Source organism: Triticum urartu, chromosome 7, assembly GCF_003073215.2.
Source record: "Triticum urartu cultivar G1812 chromosome 7, Tu2.1, whole genome shotgun sequence".
NCBI lineage: Eukaryota > Viridiplantae > Streptophyta > Magnoliopsida > Poales > Poaceae > Triticum > Triticum urartu.
In genome coordinates, this window is record NC_053028.1 from 638383317 (window position 1) to 638399810 (window position 16494).

A 16494-nucleotide genomic window follows, 5' to 3' on the forward strand; every position below is an offset into this window, starting at 1 on the left:
AAAGAAAAAATGAAAATGTTTTTTTACAAATCTCCATGCAAAATCAAGGAAAGATAGTATCGCCTGAGACATAACAAAGTCTCAATCGACTGAGACTTTGCAAAACTGATTTTTCTTTCCTACACGCCTGCATCTCGACTCCAAATGGAGTAGTTGGTAGCCTCGTACGGTTTATTTTCGTCCCACCTCCCATTGTTTTTTTGGTACCTCCTCCCACCTTCGCTGGTTTTTTGTCCCCCCCTCCACCTCATTGGTTTATTTTCACGTCACCCTCTCACACAATGAAAGAAATCTGAACAGATCGGAACTTTCCATACTGGCGCAAGCTATTTAGTAATATAGAATCAATCACGAACAATCTCTAAAAATAAAATCTAAATTAATTAACCTTACCTTAAATCACTGAAAGGACCGATATGGTTGACTAGAGGGGGGGGTGAATAGGCAACTAACAATTTTTAACTTTTCTTTACCAAATTAAACTTTGCATCAAAGTGGGTTGTCTAGACATGCAACTATGTGAGCAACCTATATAATACAACAACAACAAGCACACAAGAAAGCAAGGGAGATAACACAAATAAGCTTGCACAAGTAAAGGTACGAGATAACCAAGAGTGGAGCCGGTGGAGACGAGGATGTGTTACCGAAGTTCCTTCCTTTTGAGGGGAAGTATGTCTCCATTGGAGCGGTGTGGAGGCACAATGCTCCCCAAGAAGCCACTAGGGCCACCGTATTCTCCTCACGCCCTCACACAATGCGAGATGCCGTGATTCCACTATTTGTGCCCTTGGAGGCGGCGACCGAACCTTTACAAACAAGGTTGGGGCAATCTCCACAACTTAATCGGAGGCTCCCAACTACACCACGAAGCTTCGCCACAATGGAATATGGCTCCGCGGTGACCTCAACTGTCTAGGATGCTCAAACAACCAAGAGTAACAAGATCCGTAAGGGATTAGTGGGGGAATCGAATTTCTCTTGGTGGAAGTGTAGATCGAGGCCTTCTCAACCAATCCCTAGAAAATCAACAAGTTTGATTGGCTAGGGAGAGAGATCGGGCGAAAATGGAGCTTGGAGCAACAATGGAGCTTAGGGTTGGAAGAGGTGGTCAACTCGGAGAAGAAGATACCCCTTATATAGTGGAGAGAGAAATCCAACCGTTATCCACTTAACCAGCCCGCGATAAGCGGTACTATCGCAAGGCCTTACGGTACTACCGCACACCCTTGTGGTACTATCGCAAGGCAGGGTTGGACCAGCCTGGGAAGGCCGTGGACAGATAAACGTCCGTGGCTAGTTCCGCTGATTATAAAATAGTGCAAAAAGTCCGACACGGTACTACCGCTGAAGGCAAGCGGTACTACCGCGTGGGGACCGGATGTAAAAAATTACACCCACTCCTACTTCCGCTACTCGTGCTGTGCTGAACCAGGGCTCACGGTACTACGGCTCCCAAGGAGCGGTACTACCGCAGGGGCCTGCGGTACTACCGCTCCGAAGAGCAGTACTACCGCAAGCCTCAGAACAGCAACAGATAGGAAGACTTTTTTTGCACAGACAAGAAGAAACGAAGGATGCTCCAAGGTGCTAAAGGAAAGGCGGTGCAAAGAGGAGTAAACGTGTATGTGACGATTCCACCCAAACCTTTCCAAAGTGGAACCCCTCTTAATAGTACGGCTTTCCTACGACTCAAATCCACCAAAAAAGGAACGTAGAAAAGCGTTGTCTTCAATAATCTTTGAGGGGCTCCTAACCGTCTCGTGCCTAGTCATGAAATATCTAAAATACTCGAGACACATGATTAGTCCGCAAATGCATTGTCATCAATCACCAAAACACCTTAGGGATAAATATGCCCTTCAAATCTCCCCCTTTTTGGTGGATTGATGACAATACGGGATTTGCACAGTGGAGAAAGAATAGAACATGAAGAAACCATACATCTCTAAAATATAGACGGGCTCCCCCTAGATGTGTGCTAGTTAGATGAGTGCTTTGGACTGCATGGCACATATACTAGGATCAACACTCCCCCTATATTTTATAGACATGGCATATCTTGCAATAACAATGCTAACACTAAGCATGATAGTAGATAAGAGCAAGAACTAAGTAGCACAATATATCATAAGCTCAGTAAGGTGTGATAGATAGAGTGCATATGTCTTACACCATATGATAGATAAGTCTCACACACTCAAATAAACTCAAACCAAACCAAAGCAAACACGGTCCAACAAACCAAACACAAACGAAGCAAACACGACACGACACGACAAATCCCTACACTCTCTCCCCCTTTGGCATCGAGACGCTAAAAAGGCAGAGAGGACACCTACAACACAAGTGGTGGCTCAAGCGGAGTAGTCGCTCGCACGCTCCTCGTCAGACTCGACAGCGGGAATGTGCTCCTCCTCAGAATCAGTCCACCTGTCACCTTGTTTTGCCATCCATTCAGCCTCTGGAGTGATGTGCTCCTCAGAGCCGCCAGAAACATCCTCTCCAAACACCCTCATGATCTTCTTGTCGCGGCGGCGAATCTCCTTGGAGACCACGTGAGTCTGATACTGCCCCTTGGCCTGCATGCAGAACAAGGCCTTCATCTTGGCCTTCAGCTTCTTCGCCCATGAGGGCTCAGTGGAGGGAGGTGCATATTCCGCAGACTGTCCTCAGACGCACTCTCCTCCTCAATCTCCTCCTCATCAGCTGCCCTCTTAGCAGCCTTAGCCTCGGCACGAGTAGTAGTGTTAGCCCACTGGGCTTGATGCGGAGTCTGATGGAGTCATGACAAATCCAGTCAGGGGCCAGAAACTCCTCATTGGGATAGATCTTCTCCCAAGTCTTCGAGATCAGGAGGAACAGATATGGACCATAGATGGGTACCTTGCGGGTGAATACCGTGAACCGAAGCTCACACCACATGATATGTGAGACATCAAGTGGTTGAGTATGAGAAACTCGGGCCTCCTCACAAATGAGCAATATGTCCACAAGAAAGGCATGCACCCTGTCCTTGTCTCCAATGTGAGGAAAGAGGGAGTGGCGGAAGATCCGGTGCATGATGTCAAGAAACGAGTTGAGCACCCACGTCGACTTGCCACTGGCCAGCTTCTTCTCAACGTAGAATGGCATAAGCTTGTCCTTGCTTGCTGACTCGGAGTTGGCATGAGGGCGAACACCAACAGGCGTGTGGAGCCCCTCATCAGGCACTCTGAGCAAATACATGAACTCCTTCCAAGTAGCAGTCAACTGGCGTCCATTGGTCATCCAGTTCATCCTCCGATCCTCCCCAGAGTGGAAGTGGACCGAGGCAAAGAACTGGGCCACCAGCTCGGGGTCATAGTCCAGATGAAAAGAGATCACGTCCTCAATGGAAAACTGCTCAATAAGGTCCAAGGCCTCACCAAAGTAGTGACGATGCTTATCCTCCCTCATGTGATGCATGTCGATCCAGTGCACATCCAGATACAGATTCTGCTTGGCCTTGATCACATCCAAGTAAATGAGATTCTGCTGCTTGGTCCAAAACAGTTCATTCCCTCTGAAGTTTGCGCGAGGATGCGCATAGGGGTTGGTCTTCCTGAGAGAGACAAACTCAGCAAGAGGTATCTCATTCATGTCCCTTGTTGGTTCCTTGACCTTGCTAGCAGTGGTCTTGACATTGCGCTTGGGGGCATTGGGGCCCTCTGGAACATCCTCTTGGTTGCGCAGACGCTTGGAACCCGTGTCTCGGCTTGGATTGGAACGACGAGCAGGGACACCGGAGCCACCACCTGAGACACACACAAAGCACAAACACACACGAGAAGCGAGACGGGTCAAAACAAAGACCACAGCAAAACACAAGAAACCAGTAGAAAATGCATATGTTAATTGCCATGAGGAAGATTTAACAGCAGCGGTAGTACGGCCTAGTTGCGCGGCACTAAAAAATTAGTGCCGCTCCTAGTCGCGGTAGTACCGCGCGGTGGCACGGTAGTACCGGGGCTCGGAGCGGCAGTAGAGCTTTAGTACCGCGGCCCGTGCGGTAGTACCACGCCTGAGGGGCGGTAGTACCGTACGACCGGTAGTACCGCACCTGCTAGGCGGTAGTACCGCACAACATCAAATCCGAACAGATGAATCTGAGAACAACCGCGGCAACGAGGCGGTACTACGGTTGATCAAATCTACCACGGGACAACATATCAAGTACACTTTCTATGCATCACTACTCTCCTACATCCTACTCTTGCAAAGATTTAGCCTAAAATCTAAAGAATCAACATGCATCTCCCCAAAACCTAGAAGCGAAAGCACGAACAAAAGAGAGAGGGATTTGGGGAGAGACCTTGATCCATGGCAAGAGGAAGTGGTGGGGAACGATCCCACCGGTCGGAATCCGAGGAGAGTAGCCGGGGACGGAGATCCGGCGAGGCTCTCTGGCTCCGTTCTTGAGCAGAAGAGAGAGAGGCAGTGGGGAGAGAGACAAACGAATGGGTATGGGGGAGTTGGAACTCCCCCTGCCCGGGTCTTAACCCCACGCGCCCTCGGCAGCGCGGTAGTACCGCATCTCATCACGGTAGTACCTCTCGGGTGGAAGAGCCGCACCAGAGCGGTAGCACCGCTCCCCCAGGCGACAGTAAAAAATTACTGCCACGCTGGGTGCAGAAGTACTGCGCACTCCACAAGCGGTAGTACCGTGGCAGGCCGCGGTAGTACCGTGAGCTCAAAACGATGCAAGTTTCAAACAAAAGAAAGGGGCTACGCGGGAAAAAAAATGACAAGCGAACGAGACACCTCAAGAACAAGGACCAACCATGAGAATCTCTCCAAGGAGAGGGTGGTGGCCGGAGCCACCTATGTTTGAGTCAATTGGTATGGCACCGCGAAGAATTATCCTTGGGCCCATGACCAAAACTCGTCTTTGAAGCACAAGTGCCATAAAAAATGGCTAATGTGAAAGAGTTGATCAATTTATGCATAATGGGGGAGGGAGAGTTCATTGAGAGAACAACACTCCCTCTATGTCCATGCCTACACCTAAACAAAGATAACAAGTTGAGTATGGTGGGGTGTGCATGGGTTCAAGCAACATTGCTTGAATAAATGATATTTAGCTCATGCCTTAACTCGTGAAATCTTGCTTCATCCAAGGGCTTCGTGAAGATGTCTGCAAGGTTATCAAGAGTGTTGACATAGTTGAGCTCGATCTCTCCTCGCCTAATATGATCCCGGATGAAGTGATACCAGATCTCAATATGCTTCGTCTTGAAGTGTTGCACCGGGTTGAGAGAAATCTTGATTGCACTTTCATTGTCACACCAAAGAGGCACTTTGTCACAAATGACACCGTAATCCTTTAAAGTTTGCCTCATCCATAAGAGTTGTGCACAACAACTACCGGCCGCCACATACTCCGCTTCGGTGGACGAGAGAGACACACAACTTTTCTTCTTGGAAGACCAACTCGCCAAAGAGCAACCGAGAAATTGGCACCCTCCGGAACTGGACTTCCTATCCACTTTGTCTCCCGCCCAATCCGAGTCCGAATAACCTACAAGCTTGAAGTTTGCTCCTCTTGGGTACCATAGGCCAAAGTTTGGGGTATGAGCCAAATATCGAAGGATTCGCTTGACCGCCACGAAGTGACTTTCCTTAGGTGCGGCTTCAAACCGTGCACAAATTCCCACACTCAACATGATATCCGGTCTAGATGCACAAAGGTAAACCAAAGAGCCAATCATGGAGCGATATACCTTTTGATCCACCACTTTACCATTGGGATCTATGTCAAGTTGGCATTTGACGGGCATAGGAGTGGACGCCACTTAGCTTGAATCTCTTGAGCATGTCTTGAGTGTATTTGGCTTGGTTGATGAAGGTTCCTCAATTCTCTTCTTTGCTTCACTTTGAACCCGAGAAAGAACTTGAACTCTCCCATGGAAGACATCTCGAACTTTGAGGTCATGAGAGCGGCAAATTCCTCATTGAAAGCTTTGTTTGGGGAACCAAAGATAATATCATCAACATATAATTGGCACACAAACAACTCCCCTTTGACCTTCTTAGTAAAAAGAGTGGGGTCGATTAGCGCTACTTCAAAACCATGGTCTTTGTCGGTGTCAAAACCGGTGGATCTCGGGTAGTGGGTCCCGAACTATGCGTCTAGGCCGGATGGTAACAGGAGGCAGGGAGCACGATGTTTTACCCAGGTTCGGGCCCTCTTGATGGAGGTAAAACCCTACGTCCTGCTTGATTAATATTGATGATATGGGTAGTACAAGAGTAGATCTACCACGAGATCAAGGAGGCTAAACCCTAGAAGCTAGCCTATGGTATGATTGTTGTATATGGAGTTGATTGCCTACGGACTACAACCCTCCGGTTTATATAGACACCGGATAGGGTTAGGGTTACATAGAGTCGGTTACAATGGTAGGACATCTTGAATATCCGCATCGCCAAGCTTGCCTTCCACGCCAAGGAAAGTCCCATCCGGACACGGGACGAAGTCTTCAATCTTGTATCTTCATAGTCCAGGAGTCCGGCTGAAGGTATAGTCCGGCTACCCGAACACCCCCTAATCCAGGACTCCCTCAGTAGCCCCTGAACCAGGCTTCAATGACGACGAGTCCGGCGCGCAAATTGTCTTCGGCATTGCAAGGCGGGTTCCTCCTCCAAGTCCTTCATAGAAGATTGTAAACACCAAGAATAGTGTCCGGCTCTGCAAAATAAGCTTCCACATATTGCCATAGAGAGAATAATATTAACACAAATCAAATCTGCTGACGTATTCCGTAGTGCGTCATCACACTACAGCCAAGTCCTCACTCGAATCGTTTTCACTTTTCCACCTCAGCGTGTTTTGCGAGGCAGTTTCCTTGGCACGTCTTGTCAAAGCAGAGATCGTGTACCCCCCTTTTACGGGATTCTCATCAATACGGACGTGGGTAACCCAACCGCGCCACTTATCACAGCGCTTGGGAGGCAAGCGAGTTTTACTAGGCAGGTGGGGACGCACAACCGCATCCGCCCATATAAGGGGACAAGGATCCACCTTTTTACCTACGCCTTCTTCCTCCTTTGCCTATCCATCTCTTGTGCACCCGAGCTCCAGCGCCCAAGCCCGCACTTCCCACCTCAACCTTCTCCAGCAATGTCCGGAGCGGGAGGCAAGTGGATGGTCTCCTCCGCCACGGAGGGTAAAGTCAAGAAGCTAAGGAAGGTCGGATACCTGTCCAAGGACATCGCGCACCGGCTTCCCGAAGAGGGGCAGCTTCTCCCCACCCCAAGGCCCCATGAGAGGGTAGTATTTCTCCCCCACTTCCTCCGCGGACTGGGTTTTCCACTCCACCCATTTGTCCGGGGGCTCATGTTCTACTACGGCCTGGATTTCCATGATCTGGCTCCGAACTTCATCCTCAACATCTCGGCGTTTATCGTCGTGTGCGAGGCTTTTCTCCGCGTCCGCCCTCATTTCGGCCTCTGGCTCAAGACCTTCAACGTCAAGCCCAAGGTGGTGCGTGGCAGCCAGGCGGAGTGCGGAGGCGCCATGGCGGGCAAGATGGCCAACATCCTATGGTTCGAGGGCTCTTTCGTGGAGACCCTAAAGGGATGGCAATCTGGGTGGTTTTATATCACCGAGCCGCGCGATCCGAAATGGACCGCAGCCCCCGAGTTCCGATCCGGACCCCCCACGCGGCTTATGTCCTGGAAAGAGACGGGCCTGTCGTGGGGTGACGAAAAAGAGGTGACCGGATTGCAAACATGCATCCAGTCCCTGGTGAACAAGCCAGTCCGGCTTGTTAATGTAATCCAGGTTATGCTCGTCCGCCGGATATCCTCCCGTGCCAACAACGGGATTTTAATCTGTGGGAGTTTGTCCCGGCGCAGCATCAAACCCTCAGCAGGCTCTTCGACACGACGTACGAAGACGCCTGGAAGATGCTATTCAAGGGCGCCGAGGCTCCCGCATCCGCTTCCAAGGACCGTGGATACAGCTCGCAGCGTCACGCTAGCGAGGCATGCCATCTACACCTTTTACAGGATGCTAAGCTGTTTTCATAGTTTGACTCTATGCGGGATCTAAACTCCCTTACCTTTGACAGGCTTGGCGGGCGATATCCGGACCGATTAACTATCCGGCTCCGCTGCCCGAAGACCCAGCCCTAGCTCTACTAGCGAAGCTGCTGGTTCCGGCGCCTTATGTGGTGCCGGAGAAGAAGGCCAAGAAGAAGAAGACCACGGGGACTCGAAAGAGTGCCCGCAACGTGGTGGTGTCGGACTCGTCATCTGACGAGTCCGAGACGCCCTCCTCCCGTGAAAACGAGGAGGAGGAAGAAGAAAACTCTCCCCCCCCCCAGCGGAGGGAGGAGAGAAGAGGAAGGCCACCCCAACGGGGGAGGCCGAGGGGTCTAGGAAAAGGAAGACCCCTCCGCCGGACTACGCCCCCAACGCCGAAGAGGGCAAAGAGGAGTGGCCAAACAGGGCCAAGCGTCCGGCGAAATCGTAAGTTCGGATATTAGAGTAACTCATGATGTTCCTTTGTTGCACAGCTTTCCCTAATGTCGAAAGTAATTATACAGTCCGCCCCGGGCCGAATTCGATGAATCGTTGGGCGGCTCCCTGGACTCATCGGACGTGAACTCAGTTCCGCCCGCTGTCTCCCCCCGCATTGCAGACGACGCCGAAGTGGCGTCGCGACAAGCTCCGGGGCAGGAGGAGGTGGTCCCGGAGGAGCCGCAAGGCAACCTCCTGGACTCCAGGAGTGAAGGGGATAAGGCTCCCCAGGGCTCTCAGTCCTGCTTTGTGCCGGACACCGCGCCGGAATCTTCCACAGTTCCGGACCGCGGTAGGCGAACTCCTTCCAAGAGGAGCAAGCCTTCTGAGCCGGCGGCCTCCGTCCAACCGGAGGTGCCGGACAATCTGCTGGAGGTGCTTGACGACGCCTCCACCGACGAGGGGCACCGTACTATTATGAGTACGGTGATCCAGAAGGTTCAGTCCGCCGAGAGCGGACTGACTGAAGCTTGCGCTAGCCTTCTAACAGGCTTCGAGGTAAGTAAAAATATGTAAAAATATTACCGCATAGACAGTAGCCCCTGATGCTCTGTTTGGCGTTCGGAAACAAAAGCCGAATAGAGGATCTATTAAATTTCGCAGGAGTCTAAAATAAAAGAGTCAATATGCGTATGCAGGCTTCGCTGCTATCCACCGCCGCACTGACTGCGGAGGTGGGTGTCCTGAAGCAGGACCTCGAGCGGACCGAGCAAGAGCTCGGCCTTGCCAAGCGGCGGCTCGAGGAGGAAGAAGGTGAGAAATACCTTACAGGAAAAGTGCCTATAAAAAGGCTTGATTGCAAAAAGAGTAACAGGATTGTACTGCTTATTGTAGGGGCCACGACTGAGGTGGCGACCCTTAAGCAGGCGCTGTCTGAGGCCGAAAAGAAAACGGCCGCGGAGCGCACCGAGCGAGACAGACTTGGGGCTCAGGTCGGCGAGGTGCAGCAAGAGCTTCAGGCTCTCATGAAAAAACATGAGAGTTTGGAGCTGGAGTCGAAGGTGCAAGCATCCGAGCTTGCAACAGCCCTAGAGGCTGCCAAGTCTGCCAAGGCCGAAGCCCAAAAGGCCCTCCAAGAGTTGGAGGAGATGAGGAAGATAGCAGCGGGTAAGGCATTCTTTATGCAAAGCATAAATATAAAAGTGAACTACCTGTTACTTACCCGAATCCGGAGCTCTCCAGGGGCATTCGCAGATCTTCCCCGCAGCGTATCCGATGCTGCCGCATTCTACCGAGCTGAAGAGGGTAGCTCGACGAAGAAGGTGTTCTGGTCTCAGTATTCTAAGGCCGGACACCCTGTGCCCTTGAGCGACCAGCTAAAACAGCTGGTCGAGCTCCACAAGGCGGCCGAGCAGGCCATGAAGGGCTTCATAGTTCGGCTGTGGCCCGGAGAGGCCCTGCCTGGGAGCTATTTCGGGCTGGTGCGGCGGCTGGTGGAGGCTTGTCCGAGGCTTGAGGTCATCAAGCGCTCCGTCTGCATCGAAGGTGCCCGTCGGGCCCTTGCCCGTGCGAAGGTGCACTGGGGTAAGCTGGACGGTGAGAAGCTTGTGAAGGATGGGCCGCCGCCGGGGAAGGAGCATCACAAGCCCGAGAACTACTCCAAGGATGTTCTTGCAGGTGCCCGCCTTGTGGCGGATGAATGTACCAAGGATGTGATGTTTGAATGAACTCGCTCGTGTTTATCCTGTGCGCTGAAAACTTGTTCATATGCACTAAGCAATGCTTATTGAATTTAAAATATTACTTTCTGTGCGGCCGTTTATCAAAAATTGAGAGATGGCTAGTCGTCGGATTCTGCCCCCGTGCCACTAGTGCTGGGGTGTTCGGGATAAACCTGAGCGCTCTTTTTCCCATAGTTGGGTCCTTCGAGGGAGGCGCTCAGCACAACGAACCAGGCAATCGGACTATAATGCTTGAACACTCTCACTTAGCCATAGAACTCTATAATTTTAAATTTCGGCGAAGCCCCTAGTTCGGAAGACCGAGTTCGGGGCGCTATCCACGCCTTGGCCGGACAAAGCCAGCTCCTCGCTCGAAGCGGCATAAGCCTTTAGGGACTCGAAAAACCTCTTGAACAGCGACCGGTCTCTCGCCACATCATGACAGTCAGTTTTAGCTTTCTCCACTGAGGTGCTTAACCCAACTGAACCGGGGCACAATCGCAGTGGTTCTCCTAGTGCTACCTTAGCCGATAGAGCGGAACGTAAGGCACCAAAACATAGGAGCCGGGCAAACCCAACTATTGACCCAAATCATGATTCGGAGCCGATGCATATAGTGCTATAAGTTCGGGGTGCCGCACTTGTGAAAGTGTATGGACTTCTCACACCATTATGAGGGGTACTGAAGCCCCTGGCGTGTTTGCCGTACCATGGTGTACGGGTGCAATCATGTCATTGAATAAACATAAATGTGAAAATAAGATAATGCAAAAAATAGACAAGAAGCTAAGCATTGTTTATAGAGAGGCTATTTATCAAAGCCGAACGATACAAATAGTGCGGTAAGCAAAAGATATTGGACTATTCAGTATGTCCTGACCAGGGGCAGGCCGCGGAATTGTATTTAAAATAGGTATACCGCTCGTAACAGAGACCACCTGGGAGTTCCATAATGCGGCATGGCTTGTCTGCCTCCCTGGATCTTGCATCGTTTTTGCGGCAGTCGAATTGCCGAACAGGTCGTCCGAAGTATGGAGTCCTGAAAGTAAGAAAAAATTTAAAAAAGAATCCGGCAGCCCCTAGTACGTTTTAAGCCGTATTTTGGGCGTGCCGTTATTGTGCCCCTTCCCCTGTGCCCATGGTATTTCAAGGGTGTAGTTATGTACGCGAGGTACTGGTTTCGCTATGTCGCGAAAGCTGGGGTTGGGGCCGCATTGCTACGCTTGCTCAGAGTGTGCCAGGCGGTCCTGCTGTGGGTTACTCCGGGCGCGCTTGGCAGTGTCTGGCTTTTTAATGGCCAGACTGGAGAATTGCCTGAGAAGGCTACTTTGTACCTCCGCTGCGAGAGCCGCCGTATGCTCCTCCGTACGGAGGGAGCGTTCGATGTTTCCAATGACCGTAATTACTCCTCAAGGGCCTGGCATCTTGAGCTTGAGATATGCGTAGTGCGGCACCGCATTGAACTTTGCGAATGCGGTTCGTCCGAGCAGGGCGTGATAGCCACTGTGAAACGGGACTATATCGAAGATTAACTCTTCGCTTCGGAAACTGTCCGGGGATCCGAAGACCACGTCAAGTGTTACTGAGCCTGTACAGTTGGCTTCTACACCTGGTATAACACCTTTAAAGGTCGTTCTTGTGGGCTTAATCCTTGAGGGATCTATGCCCATTTTCTGCACTGTATCCTGATAAAGCAGGTTCAGGCTACTGCCGCCGTCCATGAGGACTCTTGTGAGATGAAATCCGTCGATGATTGGGTCGAGAACCAATGCGGTGAAGCCGCCATGACAGATGCTAGTGGGATGGTCCCTTCGATCAAAAGTGATCGGGCAGGAGGACCATGGGTTGAACTTTGGGGCGACTGGCTCCATCGCGTATACGTCCCGTAGCGCACGCTTCCGCTCCCTCTTGGGAATGTGGGTTGCGTATATCATGTTCACTGTCCGCACTTGTGGGGGAAAGCCCTTCTGTCCATTGTTGTTCGGCGGCTTGGGCTCCTCGTCGTCGCTGTGCAGCCCCTTGTCTCTGTTTTCGGCCCTTAACTTGCCTACCTGCTTGAACACCCAACAATCCCTGTTAGTGTGATTGGCTGGCCTTTCGGGGGTGCCATGTATCTGGCACAAGCGATCGAGTATTCGGTCCAAACTGGACGGGCCCTGAGTATTCTTTTTGAATGGCTTTTTCCGCTGACCGGATTTATAGCCTTTGAATCCGGCATTGACTGTCGTGTCTTCATTGCTGTCGCTGCTAACGCGGCGTTTTTGCTTATTCCGACGTGTCCTGCCACTTTTGTCCTTGGTATCCGAATTACCAGGGTTCTTTGATAAGTTGTTACTGCGAGCTAGCCAGCTGTCTTCTCCCGCGCAAAAGCGGGTCATGAGTGTCGTGAGGGCTGCCATGGATTTCGGCTTTTCCTGTCCCAGGTGCCGGGCAAGCCACTCGTCGCGGATGTTATGCTTGAAGGCTTCTAGGGCCTCTGCGTCCGGACAGTCGACTATCTGGTTTTTCTTTGTTAGGAACCGTGTCCAGAATTTTCTGGCCAATTCCTCTGGCTATTGAATTATGTGGCTTAAGTCGTCGGCATCCGGTGGTCGCACGTAAGTGCCCTGGAAGTTGTCGAGGAATGCGGCTTCCAGGTCCTCCCAAGAACCGATTGAGTCTGCTGGCAAGCTGTTAAGCCAATGCCGGGCCGGTCCTTTAAGTTTGAGCGGGAGGTATTTGATGGCGTGTAGATCATCGCCGCGTGCCATGTGGATGTGAAGGAGATAATCCTCGATCCATACCGCCGGATCTGTTGTGCCATCGTATGATTCGATGTTTACGGGTTTGAAACCCTCTGGGATTTTATGATCCATTACTTCATTCGTGAAGCATAGCGGGTGTGCGGCGCCTCTGTACTGGGCTATATCACGACGCAGCTCGGAAGAGCTATGTCTGTTGTGTTCGGCCCGGCCGGATTTGTTGTATCCAGAGTGAAGATCATTGTCACATGTCGTAGGGCGCCTGCGCGGTCCGTAGATCGATCTTGTTTGTCTTGCCTTATCCTCCAGTATGTCTCGCAGGTCGGGTGCATTTTCCCGTGCCTTAGTTGAGCGGCGTCGGGGCATGGCTTGGGTGGAGAGCCGAGAGGCCTCTCTGTCGCGGCCGCGAGGTGGCCGGTCTGCCATGTCATGCGCTGGTGATGTAGGTGCTTCTTCCTCTGATCGGGGTAGCGGCCTGCGCTTCGGGTAACTCTTGGAGGGGCGTTCGAGTTCATACTCTTCGGCCGCAAGGACTTCAGTCCATCTGTCAGCTAGCAAATCTTGGGCAGCTCTAAGCTGTTGCTGCTTTTTCTTGAGGCTGCTTGCCGTGGCTAAAAGCCTGTGTTTAAAACGCTCTTGTTCGGCGGGGTCTGATGGTATGATGAATTCGTCGTCATCGAGGCTTGCCTCGTCTTCGGAGGGAGGCGTATAGTTATCATCCTCGACCTCTTGGTCTGCCGCTCTCTCATGAGGGCTGGCTTCTCCATCTTCCTGTGCCGAATCTTGCTGAGGTGGGTGTTCTTCGGCGCTATCCGGGGTAGTATTATCTCCCGTGCTGGAATCACCATTTTTGCTTTGGCGGGATTTAGAGCGGCGCCGCTGACGCCGGCGCTTTGGCTGTTTCTTGGGGGCTTCATCCCCCACTGTTCCATCGCCATCTCCATCTTTTGGAGTATCCACCATATATATGTCATATGACGAGGTGGCCTTCCAGCGCCCTACAGGTGTTGGTTCCTGTTCGTCTCCTACATCGTCGTCCATGCCGTCGATGTCTTCAGAGCCGAAGTCAAGCATGTCGGTTAGATCGTCGACAGTGGCTACAAAGTGGGTGGTGGGTGGGCTTTGAATTTCTTCATCGTCCGTATCCCATCCTCGCTGACCGTAGTTCGGCCAGGGCTCTCCTGATAAACAGAGAGACTTGAGAGAGTTCAGGATATCGCCAAAAGGCGAGTGCTGAAAGATGTCTGCGGCGGTGAACTCCATTATCGGCGCCCAATCGGATTCGGTCGGCAGGGGCGCGGGGGGTTCGGAGTTCGGAAAGGAGTCCGGATCCTCGGAGTCACGGATCATGCAGAGTGCGGGGCTAGCGTTCGGCTCGATCGCCTTTGAGATCGAATCCCCCGAGGTGACGTCCAACCGCTCATCCTCGATTGGCGCAATAGGCTCCGAGTTGGGGGTCGGAACCGATGCATGTGCAGCCTCCAGGACACTGTCCGGAGGCAGAGCTAGATCATGCCCCTCGAGATAGTGCGGCGCGCTTGGCCGTGGCTCGAACCCGTCGAAGATCAAGTCTCCGCGGATGTCAGCCGTGTAGTTTAAGCTTCCAAACCTGACTTGATGGCCAGGGGCGTAGTTTTCGATCTACTCCAGGTGGCCGAGCGAATTGGCCCGCAGAGCGAAGCCGCCGAAGACGAAGATCTGTCCGGGGAGAAAAGTCTCACCCTGGACCGTATCGTTGTTCATGATCAAAGGAGCCATCGGGCCTAAAGGCGACGACACAGAGGAACTCTCAATGAAAGCACCAATGTCGGTGTCAAAACCGGCGGATCTTGGGTAGTGGGTCCCGAACTGTGCGTCTAGGCCGGATGGTAACAGGAGGCAGGGAGCACGATGTTTTACCTAGGTTCGGGCCCTCTTGATGGAGGTAAAACCCTACGTCCTGCTTGATTAATATTGATGATATGGGTAGTACAAGAGTAGATCTACCACGAGATCAAGGAGGCTAAACCCTAGAAGCTAGCCTATGGTATGATTGTTGTATATGGAGTTGATTGCCTACGGACTACAACCCTCCGGTTTATATAGACACTGGATAGGGTTAGGGTTACATAGAGTCGGTTACAATGGTAGGAGATCTTGGATATCCGCATCGCCAAGCTTGCCTTCCACGCCAAGGAAAGTCCCATCCGGACACGGGACGAAGTCTTCAATCTTGTATCTTCATAGTCCAGGAGTCCGGCTGAAGGTATAGTCCGGCTACCCGAACACCCCCTAATCCAGGACTCCCTCAGTCTTGTAACAACTTGGTAAGGTGGTCATACCACGCATGTGGGGCTTGTTTATGGCCATAGAGTGCCTTATCGAGTTGATACACATGATCGGGAAAGTAGGGATCCTCGAACCCGAGGGGTTGCTTGACATAAACGAACTCATTAATGGAACCATTAAGAAAAGCACTCTTCACATCCATTCGTTGTAACTTAAAGTTATGATGAGAAGCATATGCAATCAACATGCGAATGGATTCAAGACGAGCAACGGGGGCAAAGGTTTCACCGTAGTCGATACCCTCTACTTGGGAGTATCCTTGTGCAACCAACCGAGTCTTGTTGCGAATGATAATCCCATGAGCATCTTGCTTGTTCTTGAATATCCACTTGGTTCCAATGACATTGTGGTTCTCCGTTGGCCTTGTCACCAATCTCCACATCTTGTTGCGCTCGAAGTTGTTGAGTTCTTCATGCATGGCATTGAGCCAATCCGGATCTTCAAGCGCCTCATAGACCTTTTGGGGTTCAACACAAGAGACAAACGTGTGATGTTCACAATAGTTTGCTAATTGTCTACGAGTGCTTACCCCCTTTCTTAATCTTCCAAGCACATTTTTCATGAGATGATCCTTGGTGGAGAGCTTGGAAGCAATCTTGGCGGCACGACGCTCCAATTCCTCCTCGGGGGTGAGACGAGGAGTGGTCACTTGATCATCTTGAGCACCGTCTTGAGATTGTTCTTGATCTCGAAGAAGCTCTTGATCTTGAACTTGCTCGGAGGAGAGAACTTGACCTTGGGCATCACTTGATGTTACAACACCATCTTGAGATTGACCTTGCCCTTGGTCTTGTTCTTGAGGTTGAGGGCCTTCACTTTGTTTTTCAGAAGCGTGTGGGCCTTGGGTTGGTGATGGCTCCACAAGAGTGGAGCATTGTCCTTCTCCTTCGGCCACAAGGGGTTCCTCAATGGGTAGGATAAAACCAACACCCATTCTTCTTATGGCTTGGGGAGGAATTTCATCACCTACATCACAAGTGCCACTTTGCTCCACTTGGGAGCCGTTATTCTCATCAAACTCCACGTTACATGTCTCCTCAATAAGTCCCGTGGACTTATTGAGGACACGGTAAGCATGGGAGTTTGTAGCATAACCAACAAATATTCCCTCATGAGCTCTAGCCTCAAATTTAGACAAACGAACACATTTCTTGAGAATGAAACACTTACACCCAAACACCCGGAAGTACTTGAGATTGGGCTTGTTCCCGGTGAGTATC